Here is a 7892-nt window from a genome sequence, read left to right on the forward strand (position 1 = left end):
CTGACATTGCGTAGACTTTGGACACAAACACAGGACCTTCCCTTGTATTCTCAGCATCATAAAACGTCATGTTGCTGCTGTGCCACCATAGCCATAACATCCTTTAAGAATGACTAGTGAATGTGTCTGTCACATTCACTTGAAGTCATTAAAGTCATTACTAGAGGGTATGCAAATGGGCTCTTAGAGAATCAGGTTGCCTCTGCTCAGAGCCACACCATTTACTACAATGGATGTGTGACTTTGGGAAAATTATTTAACTCTTCTGAACCTCAGTTTTCACACCTACAAAATGGGATGTTATCATTTTTATTATTATTATTATTATTAATTTATTCTAGAGGGTACCTGTGCATTCATGAGAGAAAGAACAAGCACCCTCAGTAGAGCCTGGTCATGCTATAATCCTTTTTCCTTCAATTCTCCATCTTTTCAGGGTCCCTGACATACTCATAAGCACTTGGCATGTTTTTCCAGCTACTGGGGCTGGGACTTGAACTATGATCAGCCTTGTGGGATCTAGCTTCCTCTGTGTTGTGCCTAAGTGCTGTGCTACAGAGCTGACCCTCATCATCATCATCTTCTCTTTTTTTTTAAAGATAATAATAATAACTTTAAGAATACATATAAAATATATATACATTGATTGTTCCTAGTTATTTTTAACCTCATAACTATAGCATGCCAAAGAAGAGAGTGTCAGTTGCCTCTGGAACATGAACACTTTCCAGGCAGGATCGCACACCTCAGTCTTGCCTGAGGACCTTACAGTCATTCATTTAATCAAAATTCCAATCTGCTTTTTGCATCCTGTGAGTCTTCATTGTATGCAATAATTTTTTGTAACTGTAGGCCCTGAAATTTTCTGAGCTGCCACTGACAGAATTGCTTCTTCTTAAGTTACTCAGAAAGAAACCTATTTTGTCTTCTTTCCTGGACATTTAAAACATATTAGATATTTGAGCAATACTTTGGCATAGCTAATTTGCTGACATTTTCTCAGAGTGCCAAATGATTTTGCTCACTGGGCTATCGTCCTGAAATCGCCACAGTTTTTGACATTAATGGGTTAGATAAAAAAATTAGGTTCATTGTTTCCAGGAAGCCTGGGATGAAATATCCACCTGAAAATATCCACCTTGGGACAGCTCTTCAATTTTAGTCTGCTGAAGTCTCAGTGTAGATCAGTCTGATGCATTGATTAGCTGACACCTTAAGCTTGGAAGGGCTAAGATATAGGTAAAGAGGTTTGCAACTGGTGGTGTAACATGACCATTTAAAATGCTGAATGGATATGGGACTGCCTGGGTTATGAGAGGAGGCTCATGGATTGCAAGTGCAGAAGATGCCAAAGCAAATGGGAGAAAGGGCACCATATTGAAGGGCACACTCTTAAAGTATACCTTACTGGCTTCTTATTTAGTTTTGTTAAAGTTTAGGGGGAAAAGAAAGCTTGAAGAAATTTGAAACAAAAGGAAACAATTCAAATGATACAAAAAAGGTACACAATAAAGTCTGTTTGGGCCAACTGGTGGTGTGGTGGTTGAGGCAGCTGTATCCCATGTGCAACTTGAGAAACACACCAGGTGCACATGTGTGCTGCCTAAAATTCCAAAAGTAGAAAAGGAGATTGGGTGTGGCCATCCCCATTGAGATTTCTTGCTTTTTCTCTCTGCCCCTCTTCAGTGAGAGCACATGCCATCTAGCACATATATAAAACAAAGTATATCCCCCCCTATCCCTAACCCTATTTCACTATTCTCTTCTCCAGAGGTAAATGTTGATACCAGCTTCTTGATCATTCTTTCTAGAGCTTTTTTTCTGCAGAGAAGTAGGAATGGGTCTATGAATATACAACTCCTACTTAGTACTTTGGTAATATTAACTAAATCAATCCTTGCAGATGACTATGAGGTTGAGAGTTTTTTTTTCTTTTCTTTCTTTTTTAATTTTAGCTTTTTTTTTTTTTTTTTGCCTGAGTATACTCACTGGAGAGATACAGAGAGAATGAAAGTGAGAAATCACCCTCCGGGGGGATGGCCACACTGTAATCTCTTCTTCTCCATTTTCCTCTTGGGATTTTGGGTACACATGTGCCCGGTGTGATTTTTTTTCAAGTCACTGGGTCTGGGACTTGAACCATGTTGACCATCTTGTTTCACTTCAACCAATGTTCATAAAGTACATTAATCACCACACCACCTGCTGACCCCAAGGTTGATGGTATTATTACTACCTTTATTTTACAGATGAAGGCATAGGGAAATTTCAAATGTTGTCCAAAGATACACAGGTCATAAATGGTGGAGCCAGCATGAGAATGTCTGTATCTACATGAGCATCTTTACATATATACACTCAGATGCTGCATAATGACATTTTGCTAAATAACTAATCCCATGTTTGATGGTCATCTTGCAAGATTATAATGGCCTATTACATAGCCTGGGTGTGCAGTAGGCTAAATCCCTTGTGTAAGTACACTATGGTATTTGCACAGTGATAAAAATCACCTAACAATGCATTTCTCAGAATGTATAGCCATATGCATGACTGTATAAATATGTGTGCGCACACACACACACATACACTATATCATGGATTTTATCAGTGATATCTTACTTGAAGTTTATGTTAGTGGGCTTTTTTTTTGGAGAGGTTTTTGCTATAGGGTGCGTGTGCTCGCCAGACAGACAGAGAGAGACATAGAGACAGAAAGCAAGAAATCACCCCCATGGGGGATGGTCACGCTGCAATCACTTCTCCTCCATTCTCCTCTCAGGATCTTGGGCACGCACGCACACGCACCCGGCGTGAGTTTTAAGCCACCGGATCCGGGACTTGAACCGCGGTAGACTCCGTGGGAGCCCAGCGACATAGCCATTACGCTAACTGCTGGTTTCCTGTTAGTGGAGTTTTCATATTTCAAACAATGCCGCAAGGCATTTGCTTAAACACAGATCGCCTGCATTGTAAGTGCCCCTTGGAGTGGTTTGGCATGGCTGCAGTTGTTGCTGGTATTGACCTAATTTTAAATGAAATTTCTCATCCACTGATTAGCATCTCCATTAGACTATTTGTAACATAGGATAAAATACGCTTTCCTATACACATCAGTGTTAGAATTTCAAACTTGTTAAGGAGGGAGAAATTGCCTGATCAAGAACCACTCACTAGTACCCCTGCATTGTCTCTTTCTTTCTTTCTTTATCTTTCTTTCTCTCTTTCTTTCTTCTTTCTTCTTTCTTTCTTTCATTATTTCTTTTTTTTCAATGAGATTTTTGCTAGAGAGTGCATATACTCACTGGAGACACAGAAAGAGACAGAGAGAGAAAAAAGTGAGAAATCATTACCCAGAGTGGATGGCCATGCCAGTTCCTTCTCCTCCATTCTCCTCTTGGGATTTTGGGCATGAGTGCACATGTACCTGGCATGATTTTAAAGCCCCAGGTCTGGGACTCAAACTGTGTTCGACCATGTGGGAGTCCAATGCCTTAGCCACTATGCCACCTGCTGGCCCCCCTGTATTGGTTTTTTAACATAAGATAAGCTGATGGAATATCATTTCCTCTTGTTTCACTTCAACCAATGTTCATAAAGGATGACTATACTGTTTAAACAACAAATTCATACATTCTTTAAAGATAAGAATTATGAGTTGCCTGTAAAAGGATTACTTAAAAAAAGGTGTATTTTCGTAGGCATTTTGACTCTTACATGTTTACAGGAGTTCTTGCTGTGCAAGTCTGTGTGCGGTGTGCCAGCAGTGTGGCAGAGCCAGGAGGAACTGGAGCTCTGTACTTTCATGCTCTGGGACATGCACATATGATAGTGTGTGGCCAGTGACACCTGGGTGCCCTTGGGCAGCTTTCCCCAGAACAATATGGTTTTGCCTCCCAAGAAAATAGATATCATATTTTCACTCAGAACACTCCTAGAATATAAATCATTCAGATGGCTGGAACTTATTTCTAGATGGTGTGACAGATCACTGGGCATTATATCCTCGAAGAGATGCTATTTTTCAGAAGTTGCCTTCAAAACATCACTCACTCTGTCACAACTAATCCAAGTTTTATAGCCCTGCAGCTAGGACTCTAAATTGTTGAAGTCACCACTAAGTAGAATGTCCACCATAAATGATTCTAAGGGATTTTCTTTAAGTATATTTAAAATGACTTATTTTGATGAATTAAATTAATTGATATATGTTAAACAAGTATCTATAACTAGCATTTTTTTGCTATATTTACAGAACTATTTTCTTTTGATTCTTTAAGAGGTTATTCATTTGGGGGATAGCGGGTGACATGGTGGTTAAGGTGCCAGACTCCCACATGGCAACCATGGTTTGAATCCCAGATCTAGTGACTTGCTTTCTCTCTCTCTCTCTCTCTCTGGCGAGCTCACATAACCTATAGTGAATTAAATAATAATAATAATAATAATAAAATTTAAAAATTTTTAAAAAGAAAGTACTCATTGTGTTTCAGCCTCCAGGTCCAGGACACATCTGTCCATTTGCATTTTGTATGCGGATGTGCTTGCCTTGTTTTCCTTATGGAACACTTCTTCCTGTAACTGAAACAGGAATAGGAAAAAGATGACCTTTATCTCATAACTCCATTCCTGCCCTTCAACATAATCAATTTATTTCTATGTTGGTCAATTTGGCTTTGTCAGCCACATAGCTACATAGTTACTAAATAAGAATTGATCACCAAGTGGCCCAATGCTGTTCCCTTAGCAACTCTGCTACCTTCTAGTTATTTCCATCCTTTCCATGAGAGCAGATCAGCCATTTGCTATTTGATCAGTAACACAAGCACCAACCTCAGACAGACTAATTTTAAGAACTAAGACGAAGTCAAAGAACTAAGGGAAAAATGCTTGTCTAAATTAATATATCAACATATTTATCTGGGTGAAAGAAAATAAAATATTTGAAAATACAGTGTCTAACATAGTAGCTATTTCATTTTTCTTATCATATCAGGGAAAAAAAATGCTAGTCTTAAAGTCACAGAAAAGGATACCCCAGCCTGGATAATTTATAAATTCAACAAACATTATTTAGATTCAAGAAAATTCTGTGTGTTGGATGCTGGGAATACAGTGATGAATAATGCAGAGGCCCCACTCATTAGTTAACCATATACTCCTGACAGAGATAATGGTAAGGAAATAATTTTAATAGAACATGGTGAGTACAAACAATGTTTGATGAGTAGGAATGAAGTAAATTACTCTTTCTACCAGGAGAAGTCAGGGAATATACACCAGAGGAGATAAAGTTGGGTAGGTTGTTGAAAGATAATAGGATTCTCCAGACAGGCCAAGAAGAGCTTGCAGTCAGGGGAGAACCAGGAAAGCACAAAATAGCGCAAAGTGTTGGGTTTCTATATCTCTGGATTGAACGTGATGAAACCCAGAAAACCTAAATTGAGAAAAGGGAATTTTTATTGGAAATTGTGGTAGGTAGAATAATGGACACTCAAAGAAGTCTACATCTGGATTCCCAAAACTTGTGAATGTATTAAGTGGCAATGGGGAATTAAGGTTGCCTATGGACTAGAGGATGCTAATCAGCTCACTTTGATTCAGATGAGGAGATTATTCTGAGTCATCCAGGTGGGCACAATGAAATCGCACAGCTCTTTACTCAGAGAGATGGAAATGTGAGACAGACAAGCAGGCACTGCTGATCTAAAGATACAAAGATACAACCCTGCTGACACTTCGATTTTGGCCCAGTGACAGCTATTTTGGACTTACAACTTTTAGAAATGTAAGATAATAAATTTGTGTTTTAAACCACTAATTTTGTGGTGATTTGTAGCAGGAGCAATAGGAAACTAATGCAGAAATGTACTGGGGTTATTAATCCAGTTCAAGGAAAAACTGGGCCATGAGGCCTGAAGAAAGGAAGGTAATACTGGACCCGGATTCTGACACAGTAACATCATCTATGTCTTTCTCTAGATCTATTTGGCTTCCTTTTCTGAAAGGAGCTTTCTCATGAGGCAGAGAATTTGCCTACTACCTCCTGTGGGCTTAGCTCATTATGGCTTGCCAATCAGATAGAGGCTGATTTTTCTGTCTTGGCTCCAATTTGGAAAAAAAAAAAAGGTCATGAAAAAATTCTGATTGGTCCATTTTGAGTCAAGTGTCCAACCTTTGAACTAAGCTTATGTGGCAAACAAGATTATTTTTTCCTTCTAATTTGCCAGAGAGTGTGCATACTTGCTAAGAGATACAAAGAGAGTGAGAAAGGGAGAAAGGATCTCTCCCAATGGGGCATGGTCCCTTCTTCCCCATTTCTCCAGTCTGTTGATCTGGAGAACACACACACACACACCTGGGGTGACTTTCAAGCCACTGTGGTTGGGATTGAACCACATAGCTACATGGTATCTGGCTCCCTCAACCACTAGGTCATGGGGTCAGCTGGACAAAAATTAGCCCAGCCTGGATCTTGTGTCTATCAATTTGGCAAATAGGGTGAGATTTGTTACCAAAATAAAGGAGATAGGAATGTAAGACCAATCAGAACAGCATTTGCCTGCTACAATATGAGGAAAGAAACACAGGAGATTACTAGAGTGGGAACATAAAGTCAGTGATGAGTTGAACCCAACTGCATACAAATCATTAGATCACAAAATTAAGCTCTCACTCCTCTGTGCACTTCTAATTATTTTCAGAGTTTCAACTTTACAAAATATGCATTTATGAGCTTCTATCCAAAGGTGGATGTCATGGTACATGAGATCAATTTACATTGGCTCCACCATATTGCTTCTAGTATAAGAAATTGAGAAATCCCTCAGCTATGAAGGAGGTGAACGGACAAGAAAACGAAGCCTAGAAACTAGATTACCACCAAGATGAGGTAGTACTTGAGTCAGACTCAGCAGTGGGCAACAGAAAATTCTATTCAAGAATCCTTGGCTAATTAGAAAGTACTTTGGAGGTGGATCAGAGAATGTGGCTACAAGTCTGAGCTATATTTTTAATTTTTACTTTAAGCCAGTCACTTAATACCCTAAGTGTCATTGTCATTATACTCAATCTATATATTGATTATAAAACCAGCTCTTTGTAAAAGCTGCTATTACTGGGAGCTTATATGTACCAGACACTTTATGAGGTTCCAGGAAACTTCGATAGTGAAGACATCACTGACTTTGGGATGCAAAGCAGAGGTGTAAAACAAGGGAAAAAGCAGGAGCCCCAGTGTAATAATACATACATAAAATCAAAGCAAAATCTTCAGTAGGGCTAACTTGATACAGAGGCATTTGTTAGGTGAGTCTTGTGAAGTTTTCTCTGTCAACAGATGTGATGGGTGGCTGAGCCTGGGGGTGCTGGGGAGACTAAGTGTACATATAGTCTGCAGGTGGTAGAGGTTAGAGAGAGAGAAAGAGAGACAAGAGCAAGGAAGCAGAAATGTCGTAACGCTGCCAGTTCTACTTCTTCCTTGTTTGCTATCATAGATTTTCCAAATAGGAGAGGCAAACACTTGTTCAGCCTGGCTTTATTATGCAGTGTCTTAAAGAAAATAACTCAAATAAATCTGAGAAAGAAACTTCCAACCAAGACTATCTTCACAATAGCCCTGGTGGCAATTGTTTTCAAACTTGGAGAATTCAATCATTTCTGATTCTGACCCTGTAAGCCACCTGGACCCACTCTCACTCAGTAGAGTGTCTCATCCAATGTAGTGCCATTGGAGTTGTTCCAGTCCTGTTTGTTCCCTAGGACTGCTGTAACAAAGCACCATAGATCAGATGGCTTAAAACAGCAGAAATGGACTGTCTCATAGTTTTGGGGGCTAGAAGTTTGAAATCAAGGTGTTAGTAGGACAATGCACCCTCTGAAACTTGTAGGGA

Source organism: Tupaia chinensis, unplaced genomic scaffold, assembly GCF_000334495.1.
Source record: "Tupaia chinensis unplaced genomic scaffold, TupChi_1.0 Scaffold000217_1, whole genome shotgun sequence".
Taxonomy (NCBI): Eukaryota; Metazoa; Chordata; class Mammalia; order Scandentia; family Tupaiidae; genus Tupaia; species Tupaia belangeri.